At 35.9% G+C, this 23,495-nt stretch overlaps 1 protein-coding gene across 4 annotated transcripts in view; it reads left to right on the top strand.

Moving 5' to 3' along the window:
* The window catches only part of PSMD14 (proteasome 26S subunit, non-ATPase 14), a 108,120-nt gene that overhangs the window by 24,753 nt on the left and 59,872 nt on the right, over positions 1 to 23,495 (top strand). For 2 of the 4 annotated variants that reach the window (XM_078327553.1, XM_054257586.2), the window contains one exon: positions 4,805 to 4,972. The exons of the other annotated variants lie outside the window; for them this stretch is intronic. The gene's annotated coding sequence lies outside the window, so the exon portion shown is untranslated. The remainder of the gene's footprint in view (positions 1 to 4,804; positions 4,973 to 23,495) is intronic. 4 annotated transcript variants of the gene reach the window in all.

Here is a 23,495-nt window from a genome sequence, read left to right as displayed (position 1 = left end):
AATTTCTTTGCACTTTCCGATTAATATAAACTCATTTTCAAATCTCTCACTCCCTTAAATGTATAGTAGCCTAAGGCCACATAAGTGTTGAGATTTTTACATGTACCCCTTGTGCGAAATGACTTTAGCATCTGTCTTGCATATTTTTGAAAGATTTAAATTGCTTATTGGTAATTATTACATTTTAAAATGTGCTTAATAATGGCATAGAAATATAAATTTCTGGAAATAATTGTTGTCTTTCCTCACTGTTCCATATCTTCATTGTTCATCCTTATATTTTATAGGAAGTTTATTTTTTTAGTAAGTTGACTTCCTCAAATGCCTGTGCATATGATTAGATGTTAGAGTCTCTAAGTGACATTTTTCCTTGGTAGGACTGTACTGTGCTTTTCTTTTCCTGTAAATCCAAATTCCTTAAATTTGGCCAGGCTTCTGGGTTACCAGTCTGTGTGGGGTCAAATTCATGGCCCATATCACTTTTTGGACAACAGCATGGCCTTCTGCCTGTCTTGCACAGGTCTTTGACCCACCAACTCACTATAAAAGGCAGTGTGTGTTGGACAGTGGTAAAAACCCAGGGCTCTGGAGTTAGGCTAGATCTAGACACTGGCTGAGATCCATGGAAGAGGAAGAGAGAATGAGAGTGCAGTGTAAATGTGCAAGAAAATAGATAGTTTGGGATCTCGTTCCTATTCTTCTTCCAGAGCAGGTCATAATTTAGCATAATTCCCAGACCCTTCAGTCTCCTCAAGTGGATAAGCTCCCAATGAGAGAAAAGTATCAATTAAAAAAAAATTATGTAATTTTGCCTGGCACAGTGGCTCACTGTAATCCTACCACTTTGGGAGGCCGAGGCAGGCAGATCACTGGGTCAGGAGTTCGAGACCAGCCTGGCCAGCATGGTGAAATCCTGTCTCTACTAAAGATACAAAAATTAGCCAGGCGTGCTGGGACGCGCCTGTAATCCCAGCTACTGGGGAGGCTGAGGCAGGAGAATCACTTGTACCCGGGAGGTGGAGATAGCAGTGAGCTGAGATCATGCCACTGCACTGCATCCTGGGATAGAGCGAGATTCCTTCAAAAAAAAAAAAAAGAAAGAAAAAGAAAAAAGTCCAGGCACAGTGCTCACGCCTGTAATCCCAGCACTTTGGGATGCCGAGGTGGGCAGATCACCTGACATTGGGAGTTCAAGACCGACCTGATCAACGTGGAGAAACCCCGTCTCTACTAAATATACAAAAATACAAAATGTGGTGGCATATGCCTGTAATCCCAGCTACTTAGGAGACTGAGGCAGGAGAATTGTTTACACCTGGCAGTCGGAGGTTGTGGTGAGCTGAGATTGTGCCATTGCACTCATTTCTCGGGCAACGAGCAAAACTCCGTCTCAATTAAAAAAAAAATCATATAATTTTTTTTTGGACTGCCTGGCCTCAGTGTCTTTTTTATTCTCAAAGGTTCGTGTGTTCTCTTTCCAAAGGAAAAATGTCCCGTAGTTAATAAACTTGATTAATCAATAGTTTCCCCTTACAGATGAGGAAATTGAGGCATATACAAGTTAAGTAACTTCTTCAGTATATTAAGACATTTTAAAAAGTGCCTTCAGAGCAGAACTGGAAGACTATTGCTTTTAAGTGTTCCTCGGTAGAGCATTAAGGGAAGTAGAAGAAAAAGAAAATGAAAACAGATATGACCATGTTGATGGAAGAATAGAACTTTCCCTTCTTGAACACTACCACTTTTTCATACTTTTAAAGTATTTTTTTTTCTGCTGTGTTTTCTTTATTTTGAAAATAGAGACAGGGTTGCACTGTGTTGCCCAGGCTGGTCTAGAACTCCTGAGCTCAAGTGATTCTCCTGCCTCAGCCTCCCAAAGTGCTGGGATTATACAGGCATGAGCTACCACTCCTGCCGTCTGATCTGTGTTTTTCTATCTCTGTTCCCTTAATTCCTCAGAAATAGGCAGTATGTCATCTTTCGTGTGTTATCTTAAATAGCAATGTGAAAAATGAATGCTTAATGAAATTAGGGTAGTGGTCAGCAGTATTTCTAGGAAGTCTCAGAGATGACATCTAACCCTTAACCTCTACCATGCCTCAGAACTGAGCCTTTTATGCTTCTAATTAACAGAATTCAGGGAGGTTTTTTGAGAAACAAACAAGGTATTTTTAAATAGGTAAATAGTTATTTTTCAACAGGTACCAGTGTATGACATGTTACTTCAGAATTCAGAAGTTACAAATGGGCATATGTTGAATACTAAGTTTCCCTGTTGTCTCTGTTCCCTTTCCTAGAGACAACCTCTATTATCAGTTTCTTTATGTCCTTCCAAAGATAATTCTATGTTAGTATTGTCCAGTGGAACTTTCTGTGGGGTGGAAATATATTGTACTTAGCTGCCCAAGATGGCAGCAGTTAGCCACATGGTGCTACAGAGTCCTTGAAATGTAGCTGGTATGACTGCAGAACTAAATGTTTAAATTCTATTTAATTTAAAATAAATTACATAGCTGCATATGGCCAGTGGCCACTATATTGGACAGTGCAGTGTATGTAAAACTGGATCCTGGAGATTGTCCAATCCCATACCCATAGATATAAAACTGTCTTGTTTTTTCTTAAAGGCTGGCTTGCTTTCCCATTTTTTAGATAAACTGTGATTTACTTAACTAGTGCTCTGCTGATATACACTTAGGTTGTTATCTTTTGATTTACAAACCACGTTGTAGGAGATATGTTTTTGAAAACGTTATTTCACATGCATATTCCCAGAGAATAAATTTCTAGAAGTGGAATTACTGTGTTTAATCAGTGTAGTTAGACTGATATGGTAGAAAGAATACAGGATTTGACTTTGAATTTAGCTTTTACTCCTTAGTCACCTTTTAGACATCGATTAACTACTTTCAACTTCAACTTCCCCATTTATAATATAGGCACAGAGGAATCCACTTTGCCAGGGTTATGTTATTATTAGAAATAATATCTGTAATGGCCTTCTTAAATGGTATTAGGAGCTTAAATTAGGAATGGTAGATAATGAAAGCCCTACTATTACTTGTTTTACTAATAAGGAGATCATTATAAGCCTAGAGACCTAAGTTTAATGCTGAATTGTGGCAGAACCATCAGAACAGCTTTGCTTAGCCCGTTTTAGGTTTTTAAATATGGTCCCTACCTTTTATTCATTTAACTTACCTGAATTAAATATATATATCCATCTATAAATACTTTTAATGCGCTAATTTAGAACTTTTGCATATCAGCTGGCAAAACTGTGGTGCCTTGCCTGACAGCTGATAGTTAAATGAAAGCAGAGTCACCATCTTAATAAACCACTGCTTGTATTTGAATATTTTATGGCATATTGGTCAAAAACAGGGAAATGAAGAATCTGATACTATTTATAAGCAGCTATACGTCCTAAAACTGTATGGATTATGGAAGCATGTTATGAGTTTGGATATCATTTTTTACTTTAGTGTTTTCAGTGATGTTACTTATTTGAAACAAAAACCTTAGAATTACATTGAAGAAGTAAACTTAGCAACTTGATTTGTTGACCATAGTTATTTGTCATTTATTTATTTATTATTTATTTTTGAGACGGAGTCTCACGCTGTTGCCCAGACTGGAATGCTTTGGCGTGATCTTGATTCACTGCAACCTCAGCCTCCCAGATTCAAGTGATTCTGCCTCAGCCCTCTGATTAGCTGGGACTACAGGCGTGTGCCACCACCCCCGGCTAATTTTTATGTTTTTAGTAGAGATGACATTTCACCATGTTGGCCAGGCTGGTCTCGATCCACCGCCTCAGCCTTCCAAAGTGCTGGGATTACAGGCATGAGCCACCATGCTCTGCCTATTTGTTATTTTTATATTTTTAATACACTGGCAACTATTAATAAGCTCATCTTAAGTTTCCCGTGACTTCATTTTTCATAAACATTAAGGAAGACCTTTTTTCAAGAATTTACACTTTTGTATGAATGGTTTTCTTTAGAAGTAACTTATTCAAAGTCATTTAACAAAAAATTAATCTTTTAAAAACCATTAAATGGCTGGACATGGTGGCTCACGCCTGTAATCCCAGCACTTTGGGAGGCTGAGGCAGGTGGATCACAAGGTCAGGAGTTCGAGACCAGCCTGGCCAAAACAGTGAAACCCCATCTCTACTAAAAATACAAAAATTAGCTGGGTGTGGTGGCATGTGCCTATAGTCCCAGCTACTCGGGAGGTTGAGGCAGGAGAATCACTTGAACCCAGGAGGTGGAGGTTGCAGTGATCAAGATCACGCCATTGCACTCCAGCCTGGGTGACAGAGCGAGACTCTGTCTCAAAACAAAAACAAAAATAAAAACACCAAAAAAAAATCTATTAACCAAGATTTTTAGAAGTATACTGATTAAGAATCAGTTTCAGAAATGCTCTACATCTGTATGAGCAAGAGAGAAATGTAGTTTGCTTTTTTTTTTTTTTAAAATCTGAGTACCTAAAAGGCATGTTTGCGAGTGAAACTAAAGGGGGAAAACAGTGTTAAATTTTATACCTAAATTTAGTATTTGTTTCTAAATCATATATATTATGTTGAAATATGAATTGCCTTTTTTTGATATCAGTAATCTAAACATTAAAAGAAGTTTATTGTTAAAAGTAGTGGTAGTAGCAGCTAAAAGAAGTTTATTGTTAAGAGTAGTGGTAGTAGCAGCTATGTGCCAGACACTATACTAAATGCCTTACATATGTTATCTTTTTTAATCTGTTTTTTTTTTCTGACATGGAGTCTCACTCTGTTTCCCAGGTTGGAATGCAGTGGCGTGCGTGACCTCAGCACTGCAACCTCTGCCTCCTGGGTTGAAGCAATTCTCCTGCCTCAGCCTCCTGAGTAGCTGGGATTACAGACGCGTGCCACCATGCCTGGCTAATTTTTGTATTTTTAGTAGAGACAGGGTTTCACCATGTTGATCAGGTTGGTCTCGAACTCTTGACTTTGTGAACTGCCTGCCTCAGCCTCCCAAAGTGCTGGGATTACAGGTGTGGTGGCATGAGTGGCCATCTCATTTAATCTTTGCATTAACCAGTACCACGTGGTATGATTAGTACCATTCACAAGGGAAAATGGGTCTAAGGTTTAATTTTTTAAGATAGGATTAAACCTCAGACTTAGTCTTTCCAATTCCAAAGTATCTCTGTACCTAATCAATATTTTAGTTTGGTAGAGTGTCATTCACGTTGTTGATAGGCATTGCTGTCTTTGTATATTGAACTTAGAGGAATTATCCAGTGCAGAAATGATTGTTCTTAGTTTGTGGTGATGGTCCTGTGGCTGCCAGTGCACATGACTTTTAACAGCAAGTAGTATATTTTTCAAAGTGTATAAACGTACATTTACAGTAATTGAGATGATGTATGTAGCAGGAAGGGGATTAGACTGTGGGTCAGGAGATACGGGTTCTGGTTCTCAATGTATGTCTTGATCTGTAGCTTGCACAAATTATTTATATACATTTATTTTTCTATCTGTATGCCTTTGAAAAGTATGATTATACTCTCTTACTACTTCATTGTTACAAGAATTAATAAAAAATGGTGAAAATATCTAAAAACATTTTGTAAAACCATCAATCACTCAATAAGTAATTTAACCTAAAAGATGAAGGTCTTCAAGCACATAGCATTGTGGTGAGTTGTAGAGCCTTGATGAAGCATCCCTAAGGTAGATTTGTTCTTTTTGCCCAGAATTTCTCTCAAATAATCCTTGGAACTGTATTTAGAGCTATAAATTATGAGAAATGAAGTTTGGAAACTGTGTACATGCGTGTGTGTACACATATGCGTGAGCATGCATCCACAGGTGCTATAACACAGTTATATTGTAGGTAAGGTTAGGAGAATTTTTTTTTTGGAAGGAAAAACTTCTCAAAATGTTTTCAACTGGACCTTTCTGAATGAATACTTATTTTTGGCAGTGATAACCTGTATTTGCGGAGCTGCTGTAATCATATTATGTACTCTATAAGCCTTTTTTCTACTCTTTTAGACTTGGAAAAGCATTTTATTTTGTAATTACTGTATATGAGAATGATCACAAGAGGAAGTACTAAAAAAGGCATTAGGTAACTTTATAATATTTTTTTAATTTTGAGAATTTCAGTATAGGAGTATTTATGGGCCTTTGGTTTGTTTTTAATAGCTTTAATGAGATATATTGACAAACAGTAAACTATACATATTTAAAATATATAATTTATTAAGTTTTGACTGTATTTAGGAAACCATCACTACAATCAAGATGGTGAACATCCATCACTCTCAGAATTTACATATGCCCCCTGGTGTAGTCCCTTTACTTGCACTTCTCTCCCCACCCCCATACTACCACTGATCTGCTGTCACTATACATTCGTTTGCATTTTCTAGCATGTTAATAAATGAGATCATATAATACGTACTCTTCTTTTTGTCTGGCTTTCACTACTATAATTGTTTTTAGGTTCTTCAGAGTGTGTATTAATAGTTCATTTTTGTTGCTGAGTAGTATTTCATTGGATGGATAGAACACTTTGTTTATCCATTAATCTGTTCATGGATAATTTGGTGTGTTTTGGTTTTTGGCTGTTAAAAAAAAACTGCTATAAACATTATGTATATGACATTATATAGACAGGTGTTTTTATTTCTCTTGCTTAAACACTAGGAGTAGACTGGAGTTTAAGCTACTGGACCATATGGTAGGTGTATGTTTAACTTCTTCAAAAACTGCCAAATAGTTTTTCAGATTGGTTGTATTGTTTATATTCCCACCAGTAGTGTGTGAGAGTTCTCATTCTTTCACATCCTTGCCAGCACTTGATATGGTTAAGTTTTAAAATTTAGCCATTTTCTAATGGGGAATAGTATCTGGTTGTGGTTTTAATTTGCATTTTCTGGATGACTAATGATGGTCAACATTTTTTTATGTGCTTATTTGCCATTCATATATATATATATATATATTAGGGATATATTTATTCATGTGTTGCTTAGTTTTTACTGGGTGATTTATTTCATTAATGAATTTTATGAGTTCTTTATATGTTCTGGATACCAGTTGTTTGTAAAATGTATCATTTGCAGATATTTTCTCCCAGTACATGGGCTTATCTTTTTATCTTCTTAACACTCTTTTGAAGACTGGAGTTTTTAATTTTGATAGTTTAATTTATAAACATTTCTGTCATAAATTATACTTTGATGTGATAATTAAGAAATCTCTTCCTAACCCAATATCACATATTCTCTTGTTTTCTTCTGGAGGTTTTATAATTTTAAATGTCACATTTATGTCTGTGATCCATTTTGAATTTTTTATATATATGGTGCAAGATATGGGTCATGCTCAGTTTGAAAAAATATTTTTTGTATGTGGATATCCAGTTACTATGGCACAACTTGTTTAAATCCTGATGGCCCTTTATTTCTTGCCTTACTGATCTGACTAGAACATTTAATAAAATGTTAATAGAAGTGGTGAAAGTGGGCATTCCTGTCTTGTCCTGATCTTAGGGGTAAAGTGTTCATTCTTTCACCATCAAAGATGATAATAGCTGTACATTTGTTACAGACACTCATTATTAGTTTGAAGAAGTTCCCTGCTATTCCTATTTGTTGAGACTTTTTTTTTAATCAGGAGTGGTTATTGGATTTAGTCAAACACCTTTTCTGCGTGTATTGAAATGATTACATTGACTACTTTATTGTAATAAGATGATCTTCTTTATTCCTTGTAATAATTCTTTGATCTGAAATTGTTTGATATAGACATTTCACCTTTCTTTTGATTAGTGTTAATGTAGTGTATCTTTTACTGTCTACCTATTTGGATCTTTATTTAACCTATTTGAAATATATTTCTAGTAGGAAGCATATAGTTAGATTTTGATATGTGTTTTGCTTTTTTTTTAATCCAGTGTGATAACCTCAGCTTTTTAATTGAGATATTTATTTACATTTCACAAAATTATAGAATGTGGTTAAGTTTAAATCTTTCATATTGCTCATTGCTTAATAGTTTTCTCATTTGCTCTTTTGTCATTTTTTCCTTTCTCTGACTCTTTTGAGATTAATGGATATTTTAATGATTCCGTTTATCCCCTTTGTTGGATTTCTAGCTATAATTTGTTTTGTTAGTTTATTTTTTGCTTTAGGGTTTATAGTATTCATCTTTAATTTACCTCAGTCTACCTTCAAGTGGTATACTACTTTATAGCATGTGAATGTCATACTCCACATATACTCTCTGGACCTTTGTGCCATATATTGACACTCCATGCTTTATTTTCATTACTTTTGTCTAAATAGTCAATTGTCTTTTAATTGTGGTGATACATATGTTCCATAAGCTTACCATTTTTAATCATTTTTAAGTGATCAGTTCAGGTATGTTCAGATTTTTGTGCAATCATCACTGCCATATGTGAGAACTTTTTCATCTTCCCAAACTGAAACTCTGTACCCATTAGACCATAATTTTTCATCTTTCACTCCCTCGTCCCTTGCGGCCACCATTCCACTTTATGTTTATTATGAATCTCACTGTCCAAGGGACCTCACATTTACGGAATCATTCAATATTGTCATTTTGTGACTGGCTTAGCATAATGTCATTAAGGTTCATCCATGTTGTAGTATGTGTCAGAATATTATTCCTTTTTGTGGTTGAATAATATTTCATTGTTTGTGTATATACTACATTTTGTTTATCCATTCATCTATTGATGAGCAGTTGGGTTGATTTCACCTTTTGGCTATTGTGAATAATGCTGCTATGAACATAGGTGTAGAAATATCTGTTTGAGGATTGGGTGTGGGGGCTAATGCCTGTAATCCCAGCACTTTGGTAGGCCAAGGTGGACAGATCACCTGAGGTCAGGAGTTTGAGACCAGCCTGTCCAACATGGCAAAACCCTGTCTATATTAAAAATATAAAAGCTAGCCGGGATAGTGGCACACCCCTGTAATTCTAGCTCCTCCAGAGCCCAAGGCTGGAGAATTGCTTGAGCCTGGGAAGTGGAGGTTGTAGTGAGCCAAGATTGTGCCACTGCACTCCAGGCTACGTGATGAGGTGAGACTCTGTCTCAAGAAAAAAAAAAATATCTGCTTGAGTCTCTGCTCTTAGTTCTTTTGGGTATATAGTTAGCCCTTCCTTATCCAGAGGGTGTTATGCATCCATGGATTCAACCAACATTTACGTTTGTACTGAACATGTACATTTTTTCTCATCATTATTCCCAAAACAATATAATAGCTATTTGTATAACATTTACATTGTATTAGGTATTATAAGTAATCTAGAGATTATTTAAAGTATATGGAGGATGTGCATTGGCTATATGTAAATACTAGGCTATATCAGAGACTTGGTATCTGAGGGAGGTCCTGAAACCAGTAACCCAAGGGTACTAAGGGATGACTGTACTCAGAAGTGAAGTTGATATATCATTTAATGATTTACACAGTTGGGGCTATTCTAACAAATTACCACAGATTGGGTGGCTTAAATAACAAACATTTATTTCTCACAGGTCTGGAGGCTGGAAGTTGGAGATCAGGGTGTCAGCATGACTGGGTTCTGGTTAGGGCCTGCTTCTGTGTTGTAGACTGCTGGCTTGTTGTATCCTCACGTGGCAGAAAGAAAGCTAAGAGTTTTCTGGACACCCTTTAATTCTGATTATTTTATTTTTATTTGTTTTTTTAAGTTTTTTAAATTGCATTTTAGGTTTTGGGGTACATGTGCAGAACATGCAAGATAGTTGCATAGGTACACACGTGGCAGTGTGTTTTGCTGCCTTCCTCTCCTTCACCCACATTTGGCATTCCTCCCCATGCTATTCCCCACCCCGCTGTTCCTCCCCAATTCCCCCCAATAGACCCCAGTGTGTAGTGCTCCCTTCCGTTTGTCCATGTGTTCTCGTTGTTCATCACCCACCTATGAGTTAGAATATGCAGTATTTCATTTTCTGTTCTTGTGTCAGTTTGCTGAGAATGATGTTCTCCAGATTCATCCATGTCCCTACAAACAACACGAACTCATCATTTTTGATTGCTGCATAATATTTCATGGTGTATATGTTCCACATTTTCCCAGTCCAGTCTATCATCGATGGGCATCTGGACACCCTTTAAAATAAGGGCACTAATCTCATTAATGAGGCATCTACCCCAGATGTCAACATATGAATGAGAAGGTAAGGTTCAGATATTCAGTCTGTAATAAAAATTAATCTTTTGAGAAAATGTCATAATGGTTTTCATAGCAAATGGTTATTTTTTGAAGAGATTTAAATAAGAAAAAATAATATTTAACTACATAGTTAACGTTTCTGGTGATCTTCTTTTTGATGTATAGGTCCATTTTTTTTTCTGGTATCATTTTCTTCCTGCTGGAGGGATAAAACATTTTTGCAATGCAGGTCAGCTGTCCATTTAAAAAATTAAGTTATTTTTCTTTTTATTATTGAGTTGTAAGAGTTCTTTTTATCTGTGGTCATAAGCCTCCTCATATGATTTGCAGATATTATCTCCCAGTCTATGGCTTATCTTTTCATTTTCTTGAGGGCAACCTTTAAAAAGGTCATCATTTTGATGAAGTTCAGTTTATCAGTCTTCTTCTCTTTTTTGACTTCTGGTTTTGATATCATGCTGAGAAACTCTTGTTTAACCGAAGTTCATGAGGATCTACTCCTCTTTTTGCTTTAGGAGTTTTATCTCCTATATTGAGTTTTGTGAGCCATTTTGTCCATACTTTGAGGTGGGAGTTCAAATTACTGTCTCAGCACCATTTGTTGAAAAGACTATTCTGTCCTCATTTAATTGTCTTGGTCCCTTTGTTAAAGATAAATGGACTATTTCTTAAGTTTCAATTATATTCTCTTGATCTATGTATCTCTCTCTCTCTCTTTTTTTTTTTTTTTTTTTTTTTGAGACAGGGTCTTGCTCTGTTGTCCAGGCTGGAGTATAGTGGCATGATCTCAGCTCACTGCAATCTTTGTCTCCTGGGCTCAAGTGATCCTCCCACCACAGCCTCTTGAGTAGCAGGGACCAGAGGTGCACCCCACTATGCTCAGCTAATTTTTCTATTTTTTGTACAGACAGGGTTTTGCTATGTTGTCCAGGCTGGTCTTGAACTACTGACCTCAAGCAATCCGCCCACCTCTGCCTCCCAAAGTTCTGGGATTATAGGCATGTGCCACTGTGCCTGGCCTCTATATCTATTCTTGTTGTTGTATAATACATTTAAGACCCTTTTTCTTTATCACTGATTTTGGGTTATGATGTAGCATTGATGTAGTTTTCTTCATGTTTTTTGTGCTTTGGTTTATTGAACTTCCTATGTCTGAAGGCCCATTGTTTTCATCACATTTGGACAAACTTTGATCATTATTTCTTAAATATTTTTTCTATTCCACCACCCTTCCTGGGAATCCCAAAGATATGTATATTTTTTCTGCTTATAGTTGTAGATGACTTTATTTTTTCCCAATCTTTTTGCCCTCTGTTTCATTTTTCTATTGCTACATCTTCAAGTTCATTCTTGTTATTATTATTTTTATTTTTTCTGAGACAGGGTCTCACTCCTGTCACCCAGACTGGAGTAGATTGGCATGATCACAGCTCACTGCAGCCTTGACTTCCCAGGTTCAGGTGATCCTCCCACCTTAGTCTCCCAACTACAGTCATGTGCCACCACACGCAGTTAATTTTTTGTGTTTTTAGAGAGGGTTTTGCCATGTTCCCCAGGCAGGTCTTGAACTCCTGGGCTCCAGCGATTCGTCTACCTTGGCCTCCCAAAGTGTCAGGATTATAGGCGCAAGCTACTGTGCTCGGCCCATTTTATTTTTGTTATATCGTCTATTACCCACATCTAGTATATTTTTTATTTTGCATTTTCTTTTCTTCTGGCCAACTATTGACAGCCTAGAGATAAAGTTTTGTCCTGCCTCTCTTAACTCACCCCCTGCTTTACCCTAATGCTAGTTGTACATTGTCATTTTCATTCCAAGACGTTTGATTCCAGTTGTTTTCATGTTATCCATATGTCTCCTTAACTTTTTTGATAGTTTTAAAAACTTAAATGTCTTTGCTAATTTTAACACCTGTGTCGGTGCTCAATTTCAATGGACTGATTTATCTCCTTACTGTGGATCATATTTTTTTGCTGCTTCAGTTGACTGATTTATTTCCTTACTGTGGGTCATATTTTTTTTTGCTGCTTTATATGCCTGGTAGTTTTTACTACATGTTTCACATTGTGAGTCTTATCTTATGTGCTGGGTACTTTTTATTCCTAGAAGTATTATTGTTATTTGTTATGAGATGCAGTTGAATTACTTGGAAACTGTTTGATTCTTTGTAGTTTTACTTTTAACACTTGTTAGTTAAGACTGGGGCAGTCTTATTTTCTACCGTTGAGGCTAGACCCTTCTGTCTACTCTAATTTTGTGAATTCTGAAATTTTCCAGTTTGGCTGGTGGGAACAGGAACTGTTTCCAGTGCTGTGTGAGAGGTAGGTACTCTTCTTGGTAATCCTTTTGGATGATTCTTTCCCCAGTCCATGCACTGATTGATCACACATATGCAGTGATCATAATTAAGCTGAATACTCAAGGAGGACCCTGTGAAGATCTCTAGGGTTTTCTCTCTTTGCAGCTATTTTTTTCTGTGGTACTTTGTCCAGATTACTAGCTGTTGTGGTCTCAGTAATCTCAGCTCTGTCACCTCTACTCAGAGTCTCCACTGGCCACTGCCTGGTTTTCTTTCCCTCTGCACTGCAGTCCAAAAAGAGTCTCAAGGCCGTAAGCTAGGGTAGTAGTGAGGCTTACCTCATTTGTTTCCCAATTCTTGGAGATCACTATTCTTTTTTGCCTGATCAGTGTCTTACAAACTATTGTTTCGTAGTTTTGTCTGTTTTTTCTTTGTTTCAGATGGGAATGTAGATTTAGTTTCTGTTGCTCTATCTATCATGGACATAAGCAGATGTCCCTTTTATCTCCTTTTATTTATTTATTTTTTGAGAGAGGAGGTCTTGCTATATCAACAGGCTGGTCTCGAACTACTCAAGGAATCCTTCTGCTTCAGTCTCCTGAGTAGCTGGGGCTACAGGCATGAGCCACTGTACCTGGCTTCGTTACTTTTGAATGGGAAAAATTTGTGTTGGAATATTCTAGATGAAATTCTGTCTCTACTCAGACTTTAGAGAGGTCAGTATTAAGATAGTGCTGAGATTTTAAGAAAATCTGTTCAAATTAAGTAGTTAATTGAAACCAGATCAATAGAAAATGCTATTCTTAGCATTCAGAAGTAGTGAACATATACGATGAGGTTGAGATTTATATTGCTTTATGGATACTTAAAATTGAATATGTAGGACAGGATTTCTTAAACAAGATAGCACAAATAATAAAGGATGATTGATTCATTTTCATCTAAAAACACCATAAAAATAAACAGTATTTTACGAAGCACTTACTATATAATCTTTACAACTCTTTGCATTTTGGTTATTATCACAGCGCTCATTTTTCAGATGCAACTAGGCATGAAGTGTAAAAGAACAAACAGTGCGCTACGGATTGGGAAAGTTTTATCTAACATAACTGACAAGGTATTAGTCAATTATATGAGCTTTGACAAATCAGTAAGAAAAAGATATCCATTTAAAAATGGGCAAAAGATACAAACATTAGTAGAAGCATGAATGTTCCGTAAACATGTATAAGCTAGTGAGAGTATACAACCCTCTTGGAAAAAGTTTTGGCAGAATCTATTAACAATGAAGATTTGACTACCCTACAACCCAGAAAATCTTCTCCTAATTACAATCCCTAGAGAACGTCTCCCACATGGATACTAGGACATTCATAGCAGCATTGCTTATAATGGGTTGATCATCTTTTCTTTAAAGGGCTCGACAGTAAATATTTTAGGCTCATGGACCATATGATATCTGTCACAACTACTCATTCTGCCATTGTAGTGCTAAAGCAGACCTATATGTTACAAAAATGAATGGGCCTGGCTGTGTTCCAATAAAATTTCACTTTAAAAAACAGCCAGGTGGTTTGCCGATAGGTTGTAGTTTGGAGATCCGTAGTTTATGATATCAGGAAATTGAAAATGACCCCACTGTCCATCAACAGGAGAATGTGTACTTAATTGTACTTATTAGTGGAATTTTGTAAAGTAGTGAAAAATGAATACTCCTCACATAGTAACGTGATTAGTTCATACTAATGAAAAAGCACTTGGAGGAATAATTCTATACGATTGTTTTTATGTATAGTTTTAAGAGACCCAAAATGATACTGTATCTCTGTATACTAATATAGTAAATATAAAGAAATGCATGATAATCACTTAAGATTAGAATAGTGGTAACATCTGAGGGTGTGGAGTAAGGGATGCAATCAATCAGGGAAAAGGATATAGGAGCTTCATCCCATCTGCTTAAGCGATGTTTTATTTCATAAGTTGGGTAGTGAGTTTGTTGTATTATTCGTTAGACCTTTTTGTATTTCTTACATATTTCATAATAAAATTTAAAAGCAATAAATAACAGTGGTTAGAAAAAAACATTTGTTCCCACTGCAGGTAGTTGTCTCATGGGTCTTTCTTCCTCTCTGCTGCTCACACATGTGCTTCATTGGCCTCTCACGCCCAGAGAGGCATCTTTCTATCTTAGGCCCAAGACAGATCAGCCTTCTAAGTAAATGACCCCTGCGCTCATTCTGGTGCCAAATTGGCTTACTATAGGTTGGTGAAAAATTTACTGCAAATTTTGCTATTGAAAGTAATAGCCAAAACCGCAATTACTTTTGCACCAACATAGTCTACAGTCTCTTGTTTTGTAATTATGTGTTAAATCCTAATAATTCCTCTTCCTCTAGCCTGTCATTTATTTTGCCTTTTGGATGTACTTACTCTTCCTAGAGAAAGGATCTAAATTTCTTAATGAAGACCACACAGGGAAAGGATTGCCTTTGGCATTTTCGTGTATTCCTGGCTCACAGAGAGGCATCAGAATGCCTGCTTGGCATGTTTGTGGGTGAGATAGTGAGTCAAAAATAAAAGCTAAAACTGCATTTATTTATAAAGAGATTGAAGAGTTATATATTGAGCATCTTTTTTGTGTGTGTTTGGTAGTCTTTCCTGGTGTGGAGTTCTTTCAGTTATTTCAGTACCCTTCTCTAAACTTTTTGACTTTTAAGATGTTTGCTCAGGTAACAGATGTAGTCTGTGGAGCACTGACCTAGATTCTGTGTGAAGTTACAAACAAGTGAATGCCAAACCCTTATAGAGTGTTTGACTTAATGGAGACTTCATGACATGATGAAGAGAAGAGTTGTAGCATAGAATATGTAGGGCAGCTGAGGAGCATTGCTTAGGAGGGAGGAGAGTCTGCTGTGAGCCAAACTAGCAGGGTGGGGTTGGAGAGACCAGCAGGGCTTGCAAGGTGTGGTCTAAACTGTGAATGTTTTCTTGCCTAAAGTAAAAGATGTATTTGTTGGTTAATGAATAATTATGTTGACATTTGGAGAGAGAAGATACTTCAAAGTTGATATTGATTTCCAACAAGATTAAAAATATGATATATACAACAGTGAGATGTAAATTTAGTTTGTATTCTTTTCATAAGAAGTAACTGGGAATGTCCATTTGGTGAGGAGTCTTAAAAGTAATGCTTATTTAAAGACAAGTACATGGTAACATTTTTAAAGAAATGTTGGTATGTTTAGTAACATAAAGTTTCCTTTGGCTTAAATAAGCTAGACAGAACAAATAAAATATGTAAGGAACTTAGAATAGAAAGTACTTATAGTTACTGGGGGATAGGGTTGCCAGATTTGGCAAATAAAAGTACTGAATTCCCAGTTACATTTGAATTTCAGATAAGTAACTATTAATTTTTAATATAAGTATATCCCAAATACTGCCTGGGATGTACTTAATAAAAATACTTTTATCTGAAATGCAAATTTAACTCAGTATCATGTATCTGGCAATCCTATTTGAGGATGAACTTCAGTAATTTATACCAAGAAGGAAGTTAACTAGTTCTAAAACTAGATGTGATGTTTAATTTTGAGTGAATTACTGCTATAATTGTTTTGAATAGTCTTAAACCTTTCCATCTGGGGCAGGGCCTAACCAGCCATTTGCAGATAAAATGTTATTACAGTTGTGTTGACTTAACTTTGAACTTAGTAATATTGTGTCTTCATTAATCAAGGTAGCGGGAAGTAGAGGAAATCTCAGATCATTTCCAATAAGAGTAAAAACAAAATTAACTGAAATGAGGAATAAATGGATTTCATGTTCACATAAATACATTTATAGTTAAGACTAGATTGCAGTAATGTGGATTTTGGAGAGTTTGGATATGGCCTGAAGGTATTCCATATCTTGATTACTGGTATTGATATTTACCCTGCTGCCTAAGGCAAAACCTGCAATCATACTGTACTTCTCCATTTCCCCCATGTGTAATTAGTCCTCAAGTATTATACTGTGGAGTGTGCTTCGAACTTTTCTTCTCGTCATTGCCTCTGCTTATTTATTTTTTTTTTGCCTCTGCTTATTTCAGGCCTTTATATAATGCTGCCTGTGTCCTCCTTGTCACCAATCTCCCTTAGTAAATCTTCCCACCACCAGAAATTCTATAGTTCCTTTTAAAATGTGGAACTTATTACTTTATTCATTTGTTTAAATATCCTTAATGAGGCCTCAGTCATTTTCAGTTTAGGATAAAAATTATGGTCTTCAGGCCAGTGTAGCAACTCTCAAGGGGATGAGAAAGAGAGGGCCACCTATCCCTTTTGGGTGTGATCAGGATAATCTGGGAGCTTTCTAAAATGATTTGTGTGGTAGTGTGTCATTGTTGCTGGTGAAAGTGGCCTTTTTTTCTCTTTCTTTTTTTGAGACAGAGCCTTGGTCTGTTGCCAGGCTGGAGTGCAGTGGCGTGATCTTAGCTAGCTCACTGTAACCTTCAGCTCCCTGGTTCAAGCGATTCTCCTGTCTCAGCCTCCTGAGTAGCTGGGATTACAGGCACGCACCACCACACCCAGCTAATTTTTGTACTTTTTTTAAGTAGAGATGGAGTTTCACCATGTTGGCCAGGGTAGTCTTGATCTCCTGACCTTGTGATCTGCCCGCCTCGGCTTCCCAAAGTGCTGGGATTACAGGCGTGAACCACTGCGCCCAGCCGAAAGTGGTCTTATCATTAGCTTATACTGAGGCTGAAAGAAGGCTGCAGTGTAATATCAAAAAATGGCCCCTTTGGCCCTTTCGTGAATTGGTCTACTGTCTAGATTTTCTGTGTCCTTCATGATTTATCTCTCTCTGCATTCATCTTTGCTCTGACCTCGTATCTCAAACTAGCCATATTATATTCTGTGAGGCCTCAAGTTTCTCATACTGTTCTGCTCATCCATTATATTACTTTTTTTTGTATGGTATTCTCTCTAAAGGAAAACACTTTGCCCCCATTGTGTGTTTAATTAATTTACTACTTTCTTTCCAGGTTGCTTAAATGATCTCTTACCCTACTCTTTCCCCTGAAATCTTCTGTGGTGTGCTAGTCAGGAAAGATGGATTATGTTTCAGGAACAACCCCCAAATCTCAGCAGTTTAAAACCAGTAAGCTTTCTTTTTCACTCATACTATATGTCTACATGGGTCATCTGGGTGCTCTGTTGTGTGGTGTCATCTTTACTGTGGGACTCAAACTGACAGAGCACTGTCACTGAATGATGGCTCCTTAAAAAGCTTTGATCAAGTGACATGGCCACTCTGCTTACATTTCATTGGCTGAAGTGAATCACATGTTCATACCTAACCTCAAGAGGTCAGAGAAGTACAGTCCTGTTAGGTACCTGAGAGAGAAACCAGAAATATTTCATGGAGAGCAGTAATTAGTACGTATGATGTCTCTAGCCCGATTAATCTCTCTACTTCATATTTCTGTAATAATTTGTAAACCTCTGTATCTCACTAAATTGAAATTATGATAAACATTGTAGTAATACAGATTTGATGCATTTGGTGATTGGCTCTAGACCTCTGAAATTCCTAGACAACTGTCTGGGCAAACTAACCCTAGCCATTTTATTAACCTCACAATAATGAAATCCTTTCTTTATAAGTTTACATCAGTGTTTTTCAACCTTGGCTGTACTTTAGAATAACCTGGAAAGCTAAATTAAAAAAAGGTTCCTAGGAGGCTGAGGCAGGAGAATTGCCTGAACCCAGGAGGCGGAGGTTGCTGTGAGCCGAGGTCACGCCATTGCTCTCCAGCCTGGGTAACAAGAGTGAAACTTTGTCTCAAAAAAAAAAAAAAAAAAAAAAAAAAAAGGTTCCTGAGCTTCAATGCAGAGCAATTAAATCAGAATCTCTTTGGGTGGGCCCAGGCATCAGAATTTTTAAAGCTCTTGTAATTCTGAGCTACAAATATGGTTAAGAACCTCTGGCTTACATTCATTGCTTATTTGCTTTCTGGGGAGGCTCTTTGAAACAGGGCCTTGCTTTTACAATATTACCAAGACTTAACTCTTTTCTATTCTTTTGCCACTAAAATAATAAACTACACCAAGTTACAATCAAGTATTAATTTTTATGTATACTTGTGTATTGTCTGTCTTCTATACTACATTTTAAGGACTAGGACCACATCTAACTGGTTTGTCATATACCCGTTGCATGTCATAGTATCTGCCACCCAGGTTTCCTGTCTTTTTTTTTCTTCCTTTTTTTTTTCAGATAGTCATGTCCACATTCACCCATTTTTTTGGATTCCCTCTCCTGTGAGGTGCTTTCTTTTTCTTGTATTGTTCCTTTGTCTTTCTCTTCTTTCATTAGATGCGGTAAGTAACATTTGAAAAATAAAGCAAAATACAAATATATTTGAAAAATGTAAAACCAGGTACACACAAACTGGAGGTTATTAGTATTCTGTGTTAACGCCTCCAGGGTCTGGCTTTTATGGCTGCTTAGTGGCTCTAACAGCTGATCACAGTAGCATCCACTTAACCTTCAGCTCTGTTGATCTGTGATCCAGCTAATCCCAGCCTTGAACTCTGTGTCTTCTCATCCAGTGAGAAGTGTCCATTGCTTGGATGTCAGATAGCTTTTTATAGTATCATTTATTAAAAGACTATTTTATTCTGAGAACTGTATATTAAAGAGGAATAACCTGGGTTTAAGACTATGAGTCAGATGTAATATTTGTACAAATTCTGTAAACTGAAGAGGTGCTCTACCTCATAATAGTGCAGTCTTGGGTCCTAACACTTAACATTTTGTGTGGAAAAATATGTCATTTTATCCTTGAAATATTGTCTTATAACTGTGTATTTATCTTAAGCATGTTATGGAACTCCAAACTGATTTATATTCTTAAGTGCTGAAAATTTTTCATAAAGGCCAAAGTGTGGATAAGGAAAAGCATGTCTACTTTAAAGATGACCTTACTTATTTGAAAAGTCACATCCTCAGAAAAACAACCATTGAGTATTCACTCATGTTTGACTAATTAGGAATCCATGCTTTAGTTAGTCCATTTTATTGTTTAAAAAGCTTTGAGTGGTAATGCGTTTTATGTCTCTGTGCCTTTCAGTGTGTCATTTTTCTCTTCCCAGAATCCCTTTCCCTGCCCTTCCCCTTCCCCTTTTCTTATTTGGAAAAGGTCTCTATATTCCTTAATTCTTAGCATAAAGGAAGATTTTTATCAAATAGATTGCTATCACTTACGTGTTTATTCCCTATTTATGCATCTATTTTTTTTGTACTTAATCTGTATTACAGTTATGGTTCTTCTCTTTGTTTCCTGCCTTCTACTTTGTAAACCTTTTTAGAGCGGGAACCTTCCTACTTGTATGTAGACAGTATATGGCATGTGGGCTGTCAAGTCTAGTTGTTGAGTGAATAAATAAAAATGTAGATTCTTTGTATGTCTCTGTGTGTAACATTTCATATATGGCTTTGCATAGTATAATTTAGAAGATGGGCTAGTTTATGAATTATGGGTGCTTCCTAAAATAACCAGTTAATTTATTTTTTCATTTTTACATGTTTTGTGATTTAAATACATAAATAAATAGTACCATAGTCGAACAGTATTTTAAAAAGGGCCACTGGCACTATAAGAACTCTAAAGCCAGTTGCAGAGTCTTTTGTGAAACAATTCTGATACCTCAATGTTCTGGTGTAAGACATGCAGGTTCTGCTTGATTCTGGGCCCTTCTTTCCAGTATTGAAAGACAGTATGTTTTTGCCATCTTAAATGTTTATATTTTCTGGTTTCTCAAATTGAACCAATCTCCATGAATGATGCTGCCTTTTTGTATGTTTGTATGTATGTGGGGATGGGTTGGTAGAGACAGAGTCTCACTGTCTTGCCCAGGCTAGAGTGCACTGGCACAGTGTTGGCTCACTGCATCCTCCACCTCCCAGGCTCAAATGATCCTTCCACCTTAGCCCCTGCGTGGCTGAGACTACAGGTCTGAGCTACCCCACCTGGCTAATTTTTGTAGTTTTTTGTAGAGACTGGGTTTTGTCCTGTTGCCCAGGCTGCTGAATGATGCTTTTTTATAACCAAGGTAGTCGAGCATTGTGCTTGGTCCTTTCTCATTGCAGTGGAGCAGAGTGATTTTACCCAAAGTGGGAGACAGTCATTTCCTATTCTGATGAGACAAATTTCATAGATAACTAAAGTGATTGGTGCTCATGGTATATTTCTCACACACATATTCACTTTTTGGTTTTATTTTTTGTGGGTTGATAGTGGGTATATATATTTATGGAGTATACACACGTATTTTTTAAATAGGTGAAAGTAGTTCCAAAGTGAGTACCGAGAGTGGTCTTAAAGGGAAAGAAATGTCATAGGCATTATGCACTGGGCTGCCAGTTCCTATAGTACTTTGACTGGGTCTCTTTATAACCAGATAATGGTTATAAATATAATATTGCTTAAAATATATGGCAATATTAGTATTTATAAATATTCCCTCTCTCCCCTGCTATTACATCACTTCACCCCACTGCCTGCTTCTTGCTGCAGTTTTTATATTCTCAAAATACTGGCTGCAGGGCCACCACTTAGATTTGCTGTATTGGAGGAACTCAGTAGGCCTAGGGAAAGAAACTTTTCAGAGAGGCAGGAACTGAATTTGTCAATTAGGAAACTTGAGAGGAGGTGAGTGAGATAGGAAAGGGATGTAGAGTATGGTATAGGAGTATAGTATAATTCTCATTGTTTGACATCCTTGAACTATTATATTTTTCATTGTTTTCTTGTTCCTTGCTAATCAAATTTTTAATAAAGAAATATATTGTTGGCTAAAGTTACTCAAGAACCTAGGTATATTTCAGCAGTGGGAAAAATTATGTCTCTACTGTCATGTTGGCAGTTACTTATTGATTTAGTATACAAAGTACATAGTGTTAGGTATGTTTTTTTAATGTTTAATTCTTACTCTGATATGAGTTTTTACTAAGGTCTGTACTTTCAAGATTACTCCGTGATGAAAGATGCATATATATATATATATATATTTATTTGTAATATTACATAATTGCATTTTATTTTAAATTTCTATAATGCTTAAAATATATGGCAATATTAGTATTTATAAATGTAGCATTTGAAAAGCAATGCATCATTATTTTGACATTTCCATTCTTATTTTCTTTCCTTCTTTTTGTCTTTCTTTTTTTCTTCTAAAGAATTAATGCACCATCTGGAAACCTCTGAGATCATGCCATAAAAGGAATTTGGGTTTTTTTGGCAACCAGTCATCAGGCTATGCTGTGATTATGCACCTTATTAGAATAATGAAACATAATTAGAAAGGTGTATTAACTCGTATATGTTTCAAAAACACTTTTATATTGAGGATTATTGTATGGACATTATGGGAATAAAAAATTACTACTACTCTATCCCAAGGTTAAGATAATTAATGGGACAGTTGTTGGATCCGCAAACAGAAATGTAAATGGAAACCCTATGTGATTAAATGGTTCTGAGCTATTTCTAAACACTGTCTCCTCTATCTTCTTTTCAGTGTTAAAATAGGCAAATACAATTAGTTTATATGTTTTTCTGAGGGGAGAGTTGCAGTATGACATTGCAATTAACTTGCTCTGTTCTTCTCTTCTGAATAATATAGTCATTGGAACTGTCAGCCAAAGGATCTTTTTTTTGGAACATTTTTTTTTTAACTCTAAAAAGTAACAAGTTTTTTAAATTAATTGAAAGAAAACAGCTGAAATCATGCATTGGAAGGGTTAAGTCGACATGAAAGAATTCATTTCCACTTTAATGACCTAGCCTTGCTGGGTTAGGACGATGGGGAACATGCTTCTGACTTGTACTCCTATTGCCAATTAACACCTCCTATAACAGGTTGCCTCAGCTAGTCATTGAAGCTCATGCAGTAGAAATAGTTTACATGCAGCTTGTTTTTCACACTAGTTGTTTAATACTCACAAAATTAAAGTATTAAAAGGTTGTTTCTTACCTTGCTGGGTAAGAGATAAACAATACAATGGTAGTTATTTGTGTGTGTTTGAATTCATTTATGGTGCATTTTTTTAAAGGAATTTTTAATTGAGGAAACTGAATATAGTGGTTTCATCAAACATTTTGATTTTATAATAAAATTTGTTGAGGGTTATATTAGACACCATAAAACTAAGAATTATTTTCTATCAAGTATTCAACAAATTATATGTTTAGGTTTTGTTTTAAAATATATAATGCCTATTTTCTTTTTTGTTATAAAGCATATATTTTAACAGACTTTTAAAAATAATTCTAAAACACAGGACTAAAGTAGTTTTAAAAAGCCATTATAAAAATAAGCCCTATGTAATATTTAAATACTCAAACTCCTTTTTTTAAACAAATTTTGAAATGTTTAATGTCATTTCCTGAGATAACTTTATATTTTTAGATATTTTTGGAATGTTGCAGTTCAGTGATGCTATTTATTTTACATTTCTTTTAAGTGACACTTTAGTTCATGTTTAATCAGCAGGTATTTTGATAACATGATAAAATTGGCTAAATAATTGATACCAGTTCACACTAAGAGAAAGGTGGAGTAATATAACTAATAGTGTTAACAAATTTGTTAAAAGGCCTGAGTAGGTAACACTTTGAGGCATTAGTTTTTATGCTGTTATAATGACAAATGCCTTTTTTTTTTTTTTTTTTTTTTTAGCACTTAGTCAACAAGGGCTACCCATGTAAAAGTCACAGGTTTTTATACTGGACCGCATTTTAATCTTCTAAATGGAAAAAAAAAATCCACTTCATGTCTCAGTTAATTTAGCCACATTTAAAATTTGTAAAGATGATAATATCTGTAACTAATACAGATATTATTATAAACTTATTAATAAACAGATATTATAAACTTATTAATAAACTTATTGTACTGAGGTTTGTTTGC

The sequence above is a fragment of the Callithrix jacchus genome, chromosome 6, assembly GCF_049354715.1.
Source record: "Callithrix jacchus isolate 240 chromosome 6, calJac240_pri, whole genome shotgun sequence".
Taxonomy (NCBI): Eukaryota; Metazoa; Chordata; class Mammalia; order Primates; family Cebidae; genus Callithrix; species Callithrix jacchus.
The sequence above is the reverse complement of the archived record's forward strand: the minus strand, read 5'-3'. Positions and strand labels throughout refer to the sequence as shown.